The sequence below is a fragment of the Triticum urartu genome, unplaced genomic scaffold (assembly GCF_056163025.1).
Source record: "Triticum urartu cultivar PI428250 unplaced genomic scaffold, HENAU_Tu73 scaffold2, whole genome shotgun sequence".
NCBI classification, from domain to species: domain Eukaryota; kingdom Viridiplantae; phylum Streptophyta; class Magnoliopsida; order Poales; family Poaceae; genus Triticum; species Triticum urartu.
The window spans coordinates 3,132,629-3,146,111 of NW_028260368.1; the positions used below are offsets into that span (position 1 = coordinate 3,132,629).

At 36.1% G+C, this 13,483-nt stretch overlaps 2 non-coding genes across 2 annotated transcripts; both read left to right on the forward strand.

Annotated features, from left to right (window-relative positions):
* The first annotated feature begins 8,951 nt into the window (after window positions 1–8,951).
* Window positions 8,952–9,025, forward strand: TRNAP-UGG (transfer RNA proline (anticodon UGG)). The gene has a single exon. It is a non-coding gene; the product is annotated as a tRNA-Pro (tRNA).
* Window positions 9,026–9,164: 139 nt separating this feature from the next.
* Window positions 9,165–9,238, forward strand: TRNAW-CCA (transfer RNA tryptophan (anticodon CCA)). The gene has a single exon. It is a non-coding gene; the product is annotated as a tRNA-Trp (tRNA).
* Window positions 9,239–13,483: the final 4,245 nt, after the last annotated feature.

Sequence of the window (13,483 nt, forward strand, 5' to 3'; positions counted from 1 at the left end):
CAAAATATTTACTTGTTACTAATAAAAAATCAAAAAGTTTAGCCTACATTCTTCCTTAGATCCCTTCTTTTACTCCGATAGTATTGCGGATCACAATCGATGCAAAGAAAATGAATGCATTTCCATACTATAATAAAAAGGTAAGTGTAATAAATAGAGAACTGGATCATGTCACATGACTTATTCCATTTCTACTCTATGGGATCTTACGGAGCCTGTTCATGGATGACATGGTTGCGGTATGATCATAGAAGATATTCTCCTCAAGTGAACCAGCCTATCCTTCCTAGGTAGGGGACTTACATGTTGATTGGATGCGGAGACACCTTTGGTTGTGAATTCTAATGTGGCAGATCCAATTCTTTATCTGCATGGCCAAATCAATAATTCAAGTCACACACTCCCATAATCCGCCTTTTTTCTTTCGTAAAATTAACTTCAACTATTTGTATTGTATAAAAATACTTTGGAGTTGAAGAGAAGTATCCAATATGACATGTGTTATTTTACAATAACCCATGCTTGTAGCAATGAAATACCAAAACCTACCCGATATGATATATGATAATTATAATTCTCTATGATATGCCTTCCCTATAAAGGACCCGAAATACCTTGCTTACGTATCATTGGAAAGTGCATTAACATAAATACGGCAGTAAGCAGAGGCAGTACAAAGGTATGTAAACTATAAAAACGAGTCAAAGTGGATTGGCCCACACTAGCACTTCCGCGTAATAACTCCACTAAAGGCGATCCTATTACCGGAATGGCGTCAGGTACACCTGTCACAATTTTGACTGCCCAATAGCCAATTTGATCCCAAGGCAAAGAATAACCAGTTACACCAAATGATGCAGTCAAAACAGCCAAAACCACACCTGTGACCCAAGTTAATTCGCGGGGTTTTTTAAATCCCCCTGTGAGATACACACGAAATACATGCAGGATCATCATTAAAACCATCATACTTGCTGACCATCGATGAACTGATCGGATTAACCAACCAAAGTTGGCCTCGGTCATTATGTATTGAACCGAGGAAAAAGCCTCTGTAACGGTTGGTCGGTAGTAAAAAGTCATAGCAAAACCGGTAGCGACTTGTACTAGAAAACAAGTAAGTGTAATTCCCCCTAAACAATAAAATATGTTGACATGGGGAGGAACATATTTACTAGTTATATCATCTGCAATTGCCTGAATCTCAAGACGTTCCTCAAACCAATCATATACTTTATTGAGATAGGTAACTAACCCGAGTCCCCCTCTAAGAGCCGTATATGAAAATTTCATCTCGTACGGCTCAAGCAGAAACACAAAAATTTTCAACGAATATTAGAAAAAAGGTTCAAAACTTCATCAGCCACTGAATTGGGTCGATTTGCCTTGAAGATATCAAATAAGAAAAATCCGGAATATCTTCTTTGTGATGATAATGCCAAAAAATCTCAAGTTGGCGCGTCTTTCTTTCTTCCTTTCCCTTATGTTGGTCATTAGAGGCTTCTTGACTTTTCTCTTCCCTATAAAGGATTTGTTTTTTTATGCGTAATATAGAAATTATCTTGTTGAGATCCTATGAATCAGTTCAATTAAAACCTTAGATTCATACTAGAGCCACGATGATTTAGTCTCAAGCTAAACAAAAGGCAAGGGTTCTTCGAATAAGAACCGCTTGATAATCATTTATTGAATCAGTGTAATGACTCGACAAAATCGAGAGAAAAAAAGTTGTCTTTTGGGCAAACAAAATTGGAAGGAAGAAAATTTCTTTTTTATTTTTATTTAAGAACTACTTGAATTTTTCAGTCTGGTTGCGAGGTCTTAATAGTGAGTATGAATCATAGTTCCATTTTTTTTTGATCCACTCTATCTATTTCGTGTTCCAGATACTAGAATAAATAATATCTGACGAATTAGAATCATCTTGATAGAGATAACAGGCCCTTTCTATGTATTATCAATAGGATCAATTCTAACAAGTCACACACTCATATTCCAGAGATACCGAAACAAAAAAATTCCGCGGTCGAACTACCATAATATCTAGAAATGTAGATCTTAAACTAGAAAGGCTTTTTTGGATGGAAAAACTCTGACTTCCTAGTTTTAGTTAGTAGAAACCTAATTGGTTAAAATTCCGTCCAGTAAAACGGAAGAATTATAAATTTCTAAAATGATAGATAGGAATATAGCGAATAAAGCCATTGCGATCCCCATAAAAGGAGTAGTCCCCCAACCCGGGGCGACTTTCCCATATTCCGAATTCAAGGGTTTCAGTAAACTACCTGCACCAGTTCGTTTTGGCCTAGGTTTAGAACTATCTTCAACGGTTTGTGTAGCCATAAATTCTATTTAATCATTGGTGTTGACTTTGTATACTATTCCGTTGTAGTTGTAAATACACGATCTTTTCGTAGATCCATTGTAATCTTGAAATTCTATAAAAATGGAAACAGCAACTTTAGTCGCCATCTCCATATCTGGTTTACTTGTAAGCTTTACTGGGTATGCCTTATATACCGCGTTTGGGCAACCCTCTCAACAATTAAGAGATCCATTCGAAGAACACGGAGACTAATTTAAGTAAGAAGTCTCCCAGATAGGGGGACTTCTTACTTAAATGAAATTATTTTATTCTTTTAGTTGGAGTTGGTGGAACCTTAGGTGGTTCTCGGAAGAAGATAGCGAAAAAAATTATCCCTAAAGTCGAAACTAAAAGGAACGTATAAACCAATGCTTCCATAGATTCGATCCTGGTTTATTTACAATTATAACTTCCACACCTATTCATTTGTCATTTGGGATAATTTCCCATATAAAGAAAGAAAAAGAGTCAAAGAAAGGATGGGAGATGTTTCCCATGTCAAATCAAAAAAGAGAGGTGAAAGATACTATAACAATGTGTATCAAACTGCCTGTTTCCTTGTAGTTGGATCTCCCACTTTTTGGAATGTTCCAAATTCCACTTGAGCATCCAAATCTGGATCAATACCAGCAAAAACATCTCGGAACAATGTTCTAGCGCCATGCCAAATGTGTCCGAAAAAGAAGAGCAAAGCAAAGGTAGCATGACCAAAAGTGAACCAACCCCTTGGACTGCTGCGAAAAACACCATCAGATTTCAAAGTAGCCCGGTCTAATTCAAAAATTTCCCCTAATTGAGAACGCCTCGCATATTTTTTTACAGTAGCAGGATCAGAATAACTTACTCCATTAAGTTCGCCACCATAGAACTCCACCGTTACACCTACTTGTTCAACACTATATTTGGATTCTGCTCTTCTAAAAGGAACGTCTGCTCTAACAATTCCCTCCTCATCTACCAAAACAACCGGAAATGTTTCAAAAAAAGTAGGCATACGGCGTACAAAAAGCTCACGTCCTTCTTTATCTCTAAAGACGGGATGTCCTAACCATCCAACAGCTATTCCATCCCCATTGTCCATTGAGCCTGCTCTGAATAATCCCCCTTTTGCCGGATTATTACCAATATAATCATAAAAGGCTAATTTTTCGGGAATTTTAGACCAAGCTTCTGATAAACTAAGATTTTCGGCTAAACCATTGCTAACTCTTCGATATATTTCTTGCTGAAAGTATCCCTGATCCCACTGATAACGAGTAGGCCCAAATAATTCGATTGGGGTCGTTGCTGACCCATACCACATAGTTCCAGCAACTACGAAAGCTGCAAAAAAAACAGCAGCGATACTACTGGAAAGTACAGTTTCAATATTGCCCATACGTAATCCTTTATATAGACGTTGAGGCGGACGGACACTAAGATGGAATAAGCCCGCTAATATACCCAATGTACCCGCAGCAATATGATGAGAAGCTATTCCCCCCGGAACAAAAGGATCAAAACCTTCTGCACCCCACGCTGGATTTACAGCTTGTACTTTTCCAGTTAGTCCATAAGGATCGGATACCCATATCCCAGGACCATACAAACCCGTTACATGAAATGCCCCAAAGCCAAAGCAAGCCACCCCTGCAAGAAATAAATGAATTCCAAAGATCTTGGGCAAATCCAAAGAGGGTTTTCCCGTCCGCTCATCAGAGAATATTTCTAGGTCCCAATATACCCAATGCCAGATCGCTGCCAAGAAACACAAGCCAGAAAACACAATATGCGTACCTGCCACACCTTCATAACTCCAAATACCCGGATTTGTTACAGTTCCTCCTGAAATACTCCAACCACCCCACGAATCCGTTATTCCTAAACGAGTCATGAAGGGAATTACGAACATACCTTGTCTCCACATTGGATCCAGAACAGGATCAGAGGGATCAAAAACTGCTAATTCGTATAAAGCCATTGAGCCAGCCCAACCAGAAACTAGAGCTGTGTGCATTATATGCACCGCAAGCAATCGACCCGGATCATTCAATACGACAGTATGAACACGATACCAAGGCAAACCCATGGAAATACCCCTTTAGCAAAGAAAAATAGACACGATGTCGCTTTATTTTATCGCATTGAAAAAGACTATCCATATCCTATGTACCTAACCCTTCTAGGGGATTCTGTGTCAGAAAGCGCGAATATTTATTTCATTCCATTAAAAATAAGAAGCCAATTCTGTTCATAAGAAGAAAGAGAAGCAGATCTATTCTATACTCGATAAGTGCCAATATGCAATGGGTAACTTGGCCAATTTGGAAAAAACGAAGAATAGATCGCTACCCCTCTTTGTTTAGCATTCAAATCACCCATTCCCTTTTCTTTATTCAATCTGTCTTACATTCCTTATATGTATAACCTTTCAATCTACGTATTAATAGAATCTATAATATTCATATAGAATAAGAATAAAAATTAAGACAATAAACTGCGGATTCTTTCTTTCTGTTCCATTCTTACGTTTCCATATTAAAGTGTGGTTTTCTTACTTAAATTTAATAATATTAATCTAATATGCCCATTGGTGTTCCAAAAGTACCTTACCGGATTCCTGGAGATGAAGAAGCGACTTGGGTTGACTTATACAATGTTATGTATCGAGAAAGGACACTTTTTTTAGGTCAAGAGATTCGTTGCGAGATCACGAATCATATTACAGGTCTCATGGTATATCTGAGTATAGAAGATGGAATTAGTGATATTTTTTTGTTTATAAACTCCCCAGGCGGGTGGCTAATCTCAGGAATGGCTATTTTTGATACGATGCAAACGGTGACACCAGATATATATACAATATGCCTCGGAATAGCCGCCTCCATGGCGTCCTTCATTCTGCTTGGAGGAGAACCCACCAAGCGTATAGCATTCCCTCACGCGAGGATTATGCTTCACCAACCTGCTAGTGCTTATTATCGGGCAAGGACACCAGAATTTTTACTAGAAGTAGAAGAGTTACACAAAGTTCGCGAAATGATCACAAGGGTTTATGCAGTAAGAACAGGCAAGCCTTTTTGGGTTGTATCCGAAGACATGGAAAGGGATGTTTTTATGTCAGCAGACGAAGCCAAAGCTTATGGACTTGTCGATATTGTAGGGGATGAAATGATTGACAAGCACTGCGATACTGATCCAGTGTGGTTTCCAGAAATGTTTAAGGATTGGTAGTGTCCGGATTTCTTGTAAAGTTATTTCACAGCTAAATTCGTGTTTTCCTCGATTTAATAGAAAATAGAAAGACTTCATGATGAGCAATCATCAGGTTAAGATGGATCTAAACCAATCCATTTTTTTCTATATACATACAACATGCCGACGGTTAAACAACTTATTAGAAACGCAAGACAGCCAATACGAAATGCTCGAAAAACGGCCGCGCTTAAAGGATGCCCTCAGCGTCGAGGAACATGTGCTAGGGTGTATGTGCGACTCGTTCAGATCATGACTTCAAACAAATATAAAAAAAATTGAAGTATCCATGATTAGTACCAATGAATAGGATATAGCTTCTCTATCCTAGATTTCTATGGTATATGGAATTTATGGTTTCCTTTGGTGCAAATCCAATTATCTAAATTGGAAATAAGAAGCAATTCTCCCATTGGTAGCAAATGGTTATCCATTAAGCGGAGGAAATAGTAATAAAAAGAAAAAGGCTTATGCTCCTTTATCTTAAAAGAACGGACTAACAGGGTCAGCTACTTAGCCAACTTTCATAATTAAATACCGTCACTGTATGGATAACTCTTATTGTGAAAAGAGCTATTTACTCTATAATGGATAGGTAGAGCCAAAGAATGTGGACTATACAAGTTCGCAATACCTTTTGATGAAAGAAAGGGCTCCGGTGTATAGAGAGGGCCTCACCGTTTAAAAGGGAACCATAGAAACGATGGAACCCACTATTTTTTTTAGTATTATTAGAATGAATTTGTTATTTCGTATAGAAATAACTGAACGGAGTGGAATAAAAAATCGTGGTTGGGAAGGTTACTATAGCAAAAGCCATTGGAATTAATATTTTATATATCGGAATAATTAGTTTTGTTATTAATGAGAAAAAGGGTGGCTAAAAGAAGAGAAATCATTAGTTATTCATTAAGGTTAATTTGATTCAATGACCAGAGTTCCGCGAGGATATATAGCCCGGAGACGACGAACAAAAATGCGTTCATTTGCCTCAAACTTTAGAGGGGCTCATTTAAGACTTAATCGAATGATTACCCAACAGGTAAAAAGAGCTTTTGTTTCCTCTCATCGAGATAGAGGTAGGCAAAAGAGGGATTTTCGTCGTTTGTGGATCACTCGGATAAACGCAGCAACGCGGGTATATAAAGTATTCGATAGTTATAGTAAATTAATACACAACCTGTACAAGAAGAAATTGATTCTTAATCGTAAAATGCTTGCACAAGTAGCTGTATCAAATCCAAATAATCTTTACACGATTTCCAATAAAATAAAGATCATCAATTAAAGGTATAAATAAAGTAATATACTGGAATAATAAAAGATGAATTCCCGGAGAGGGAACTCCGGGAAGATACAATAAATTAAGATTAAGTGGTAGGAATCAACGAGCTGGATTACTTTCTTTATAATATATATAGGTCTGGCCCTTTCGAATTCGAATAAAACATCAACAATCGGAACTTAAGTTCCGGTTGTTGTTTCTTAAATTTTGGTTGTTGTTTCTTAAGTTTCGATTGGAATTGTACTTTTGCGTTAATTGAGGAATATGTCTATTTTTTCTGGGTCTAGAACCTGTAATTATTGAAATTGACTGGGCTTGAAATTGCTTTTCGTTCTCATAGTTACGAAACGGTAAGAAAGATAAAATACGAGCCTGTTTTATAGCAAGAGTAATTAATCGTTGTTGTTTCAAGGTTAATCTATTTATTCGTCTCGATAATATTTTTCCTTGTTCACTAATAAATCTATTAATTAAACTCATGTTTCTATAATCAATTCGATCTCCCGGGCCAATCCGGGGACGCCTACGAAAAGGTTGTTTAGATTTACGAAAAGGTTGCTTGAATTTACGAAAAGTTTGCTTGGATTTACGAAAGGGTTGCTTGGATTTATTAAAAGTTTGCTTGGATTTACTAAAGGGTTGCTTAGATTTAAGAAAAGGTTGTTTAGATGTATACATGATTTATTCCTTATTTAAAATTTGAAAATTTGAAAATTCACTTCTTTATTTTATTAATTTAGGATCCAGAAGAAGTAGTTTTTCTTTGATCCATATCTTATTTGATTCATATTATAGTATATGAATACCCTCTATACATATGAAATAATATCTACCGGAAATCAGATGAGTTGATTTGTATTTTGTATTCTATACTATGTTTTCTTTATATATTAAATATGAAGTTCTTACTCTTTCTGTTGTTTGGAAAGATCAAACACACGATGTTCCTATTTCTTTATTTCGTGATGAGTCGTATGCTTGCGACAATAACGACAAAATTTTTTGAATTCTAATTGTCCGGGTGTATTGTGGCGATTCTTTTGAGTACTATATCTAGAAATCCCCGTCGATTCCTCATTGGCACCTTTTCGAACACAACTGATGCATTCCAAAATAACTCTGATTCTAACATCTTTTCCCTTGGCCATGAACCTCCTTTTCTTTTTGGATTGACTTAACTTAATTCTTCTACTTATTCTTTTATTCTTCTATTTTGAATCCGAAGAAGAAGAATAAAATTCATTAGAATAATTTTTTTTTATTCTTTAATTAAGTAATAAAAAATAGAGAAATAATTAAAGAATACAATCCTTGTCGAATTAGCAAAGATTTTGGTTCGAAATCCTTTCATTTAATTAGCCAGCCCCGCCTTTTCTATGCTCTGATTTCTGAGGCCTTATTTAGCTTGGGTACCCCTTTAAATTGAATTTCTATTTTCAAAAATGGGGTTTACCAAATTTTTAATGACTCTGAGGTTCAACCCAATCCATCTTTTCTTTCTTTTTCCTTCCGATACTAAAAAAAGATTGAAAAGGATCAAATTTTGTCATATCACGAAGAAATCTATCCCTCCCATAGCAATAACTAGAATTAAAAAAAAGGGAATGACAAAGCATCTGGGAATAAACGATTAATTTCTATCAATAAACCTGCTAAAGCACCAAACCATAGAGTACTTAGCACGGGTGCTACAGAGAGATATGTTTTTATATCCCGCATTGAAAATCCTCCTTCCTTGTTGGAATACATATATGATCATAAACTCTTGCCCAAGATTGTTATGCTATATATAAAATGAACCATATCGACGAAATTTTCCTATCCCTAAAAAAGAAAAAGATGACCCCTTCTTCCTATATATTACCAAGGAAAAGTAATCCTTCTTTTATAGGCGAAATTATATTGGATTTTATATGTATATAATTCCTTAATTATATGAGACCAAAAAGAAGAAATGACACGAGGGTTCTATATATAGATAGAGAAAGAAAGAAGAAGAAAATTATGATGTGGAAAAGAAGACAGGAATTGTGTACAATGGCATTGTACAACAATTTAATTTGGAAAAGGGATGTAGCGCAGCTTGGTAGCGCGTTTGTTTTGGGTACAAAATGTCACAGGTTCAAATCCTGTCATCCCTACCTATTACTTCTTTCTTCTTTATAGGCAGTAGCGACGAGATCAATTAAAGTAAAGTGGGTATAACTTGAATTTGTGGAGACTATACGTACGTGAGATACATTAGGAATAGAAAAAGATTTTCTTTTTGAATGAATGAAAGCGCTCTTAGTTCAGTTCGGTAGAACGCGGGTCTCCAAAACCCGATGTCGTAGGTTCAAATCCTACAGAGCGTGATTCCATCTATTTTATGTCGAAGCAGAGTAAAATAACTTAACAAAATTGAATTGTAACTCCAATTTCAATTTGACCTCCTCTCTGGTCTGGAGGAGGTCAATCAAAAAAAAAAAATGACTCAATCAAAGATCCAACTGATCCCCACGCCTGTATTGCAAATACGCAGTCACGAATAATCCCGCTAAAGTAATAGGAATTAGGCCTAAGACGATTCCAAATAGAAAAACTTCAATCATTTCGATTTGTTCGAGGGGATAAAAAAAGAGGTACGATCTATCCCTAAATAGTACTCTAAATTATCCACGAATCTCAATGACCAAGAAAAGAATTCCTAATTAGTCTGGAAAAGAGCGTAGAATGCCAGGAATCCCAAAGAAAGATTTTTCTTTTCTGAATTATAATTATTCAGTCAATTCAAATAAGGCGTATCTTGTTCAAGCCAATAAATAGAGCTGGGGTTATAGTTAAAGCAGCCAGTAGAAAACCAAAATAACTAGTTAAAGTAAGCATGAAAGAGTTAAATTCCATTTATTTTTTTTTACTACACTACATATGTTGGTAAAGCATTTACCTAAGTTATGGAAAATTCATAATTCATCAGTTATTTTAGATAATACTAAAAAACAAGATAGAGTAAGATACAGAAGTGTAAAAGAAAGTGGATTCATCAGATGATACATGAGTCCCTAATTCCGAATCAAGAGATTTGTTGTGGAATTTGTCAATTGAGTAAAGTAATAATATTAAGAACTAGATCATCTAACCCCATTGAATGAAAAAAAGAAATTCAATTTTCAGGGAAATTTTTGAATAAGAGATAAATAAACAATTGAATTTGAAAAAAAAAACTTCTTTCTATTTTGGATAATTTCTTTTTCAATAGGACCCTCTTTTTGGAGTGAACGATCGAATATTCCCCTATTCCTTCTTATTTTAACTGATTGTATTCCATATGGAATAAGAGGAGAACAAAAGCATTCCACGACCTGCCAAGGGGCTGTTAAAAAAAAAAAAAAAAGAAAGCTCTTCCTTGAATTTACTTTATTTTTATTCCTTTTTCGAACTCCAACCAAAGTAGATTCGAAGACGAGTCACTTCAATTATCCTTTTAAGTTCTATTCTATCTTCTGTCTTTCCCTATTTCATCTCGTAAAGTTCCGCGCTCGCAGTTTGGTCAAGAAAGTTAGACCTAATCCAACAAACAATACAAGGATGAATTACGAATTATGAAAGGATAGATTTCACATATACTTGTCCTTGTATTGTGTCAGTATGAGAATATCCTTCCTAAATTATTTATCCAAACCTATTGATCATTAACTTAGATTTTCCCAAGATTTTGGCTGCTATTCCGAATTACTCTATTATTCCGAAGCCAATGAAAAGTAAGTAGAACCTACAAAAATGGGGTTTTCTATTGATGCCTTGAATAACATATAGCTTACCTATAGACAAAAAAAAAATAAAAAAGTAATTATGTTTCGGAACCAGGCAAAACCAGATTGCTGTGCCATAGGAAGGATAGCTATACTAATTCGGTATACTCAAAATACACCTTTGGTACAAAATTGACAATCTCACAAGGATGAAATATCAGTAATTTTCTATTTACTGGTCGATCCCATCTTTTACGGAATCAATTCCTTTTTTGAATGTACAAAAATTTTGGGAGTTCAGCATGTCTGGAAGCACGGGAGAACGTTCTTTTGCTGATATTATTACCAGTATTCGATACTGGGTTATTCATAGCATTACTATACCTTCCCTATTCATTGCGGGTTGGTTATTTGTCAGTACGGGTTTAGCTTATGACGTGTTTGGAAGTCCTAGGCCAAACGAGTATTTCACGGAAAGCCGACAAGGAATTCCGTTAATAACCGACCGTTTTGATTCTTTAGAACAACTCGATGAATTTAGTAGATCCTTTTAGGAGGCCCTCAATGACCATAGATCGAACCTATCCTATTTTTACAGTGCGATGGCTGGCTATTCACGGACTAGCTGTACCTACTGTTTTTTTCTTGGGATCAATATCAGCAATGCAGTTCATCCAACGATAAAACAAATTCCAACTATAGAACTATGACACAATCAAACCCGAATGAACAAAATGTTGAATTGAATCGTACCAGTCTATACTGGGGTTTATTACTCATTTTTGTACTTGCTGTTTTATTTTCCAATTACTTCTTCAATTGAGAGAAAGAAAGAGACTAATAAGAATTCTCTTATCCCATTTGGAAGGATACCATCCTTATAACTACCCATGACTGTTTTTGTCTCTAGCATGACCAATTGATAAAATGTGGAGGAAAGTAGGGGAAATGGCCGATACTACTGGAAGAATTCCTCTTTGGCTGATAGGTACTGTAGCTGGTATTGCTGTGATTGGTTTAGTAGGTGTTTTCTTTTATGGTTCATATTCTGGATTGGGTTCATCTCTATAGTAATCGGAGGGACCAGATTGTAAACATGAAAAAGTAGGAGCTTAGCGGGTCCTTACCCCCCTTTATCTGATTAGAGCGGAAAGGACCCGCGGAATTTTTATTTTACTCTTATAACGCGAATTGAATCTATTCGATTCACTCTTATGAAGCAACAAGAAAAAGAGATCACTCGAGGATCCAATATCTTATTCCACGAAGGAAGTATCCTGAAAATCCTTGATTTAGTTTCGAGTAATAAACTAATAAAACCTTAATCAAAACTATTCAACTAGCCTAAAAATAAAAAAACCTTCAATGGAAGAGTTTACTTTTTTTTTGCAAAATTTCTGTAAATTTGAAGTTGAACTTAATTAAACAAGCCAAGCAATTTGCTCACAATCACAAGAAATTTTTCCCCCGCCATATTTTCTTCCCCTCTGTTTGTCCACTACCTCGGCTAAACCTAAGCAAAAGAAAAAGAGGTCCAAGAGACAGACCCGAATAAAGAAGAAATAGTAATCTTTGACGAATTAGGAAGAAAAAGGATTCTTATTTTGATACAAGAAGAATCGGCACAAGAAAAAGGCTTTTTCTTGTGCCGAATAGACGATTAAGAAGACCTGCAATCCCTCCGAAAAAGAAGAAATTTTAATTTGATTGTTCTCGCCTTTGCCTTGGATTCTCTTCTTTTGCATGGGATATAAATAAGGAATTCCAGACATCTCATAAACAAAAAGCAGTCTAAACAAAAAAAGGATTTCCAAAATAGATCATAGATAATTCTAGCAATTGCCAATAAATCGAGGCTTTTTACCAACTTGATGGTAAGAAATCCCGGGACCTAGAAATTCATTTCGTACAATTGAACCTTTTCAAACTGTTTCTTTTTGAGAACCAAAAAAACTTGTGCCAAAATAACGGATGCGAAGAAGAACAAAAGGCCTTGGACACGTAATGGATCCTGAAGCACGATTTCTGCGTCCCCCTGACCAAAACCTCCCACATTAGGATTGCTTGTTAATGGTTGATCAAGCTTGATGGATTCCCCCTCTGAAACAAGAAGTTCTGGTCCGGGAGGTATAATATCAATCACTTGGCGTCCATCTGATGCATCAACTATGGATATTTCATACCCCCCCTTTTCTTTACGTAGTATTTTTCTTACTATACCTGTTGACGTAGCATTATAGACTGTATTGTTACTCTTGCTACCATCAGGATAGATCTGTCCTCTTCCTCGGTTTCCCCCTACATATATGGGATATTTTAAGAAATGAGCATCTTTCTTCGTAGCAGGATCAGGGGAAAGAATGGGAAAGACAATTTCACTATATTTCTTACCGGGAACAGGGCCTATCACAAGAATGTTTTTTTTATCGGGACGATAACTCTGAAAAGCAAGATTTCCTATCTTTTCTTTTAACTCAGGGGAAATACGATCGGGCGGCGCTAATTCGAATCCCTCGGGCAAAATAAGAACAGCACCTACATTCAACCCTCCCTTTTTTCCATTAGCAAGAACTTGTTTCAATTGCATATCATAAGGAATTCGAAGAACTGCTTCAAATACAGTATCGGGAAGCACAGCTTGGGGAACTTCAATATCGACGGGCTTGCTAGCTAAATGGCAATTGGCACATACAATTCGTCCAGTTGCTTCTCGTGGGTTTTCATAACCCTGCTGCGCAAAAATGGGATATGCATTTGAAATAGATGTCCGAGTTATTACGTATATCATGATCGATACAGAAATCGATCGAGTTATCTGTTCCTTTACCCAAGAAAAAGTATTTCTATTTTCCATGTCCAATCGCAGAT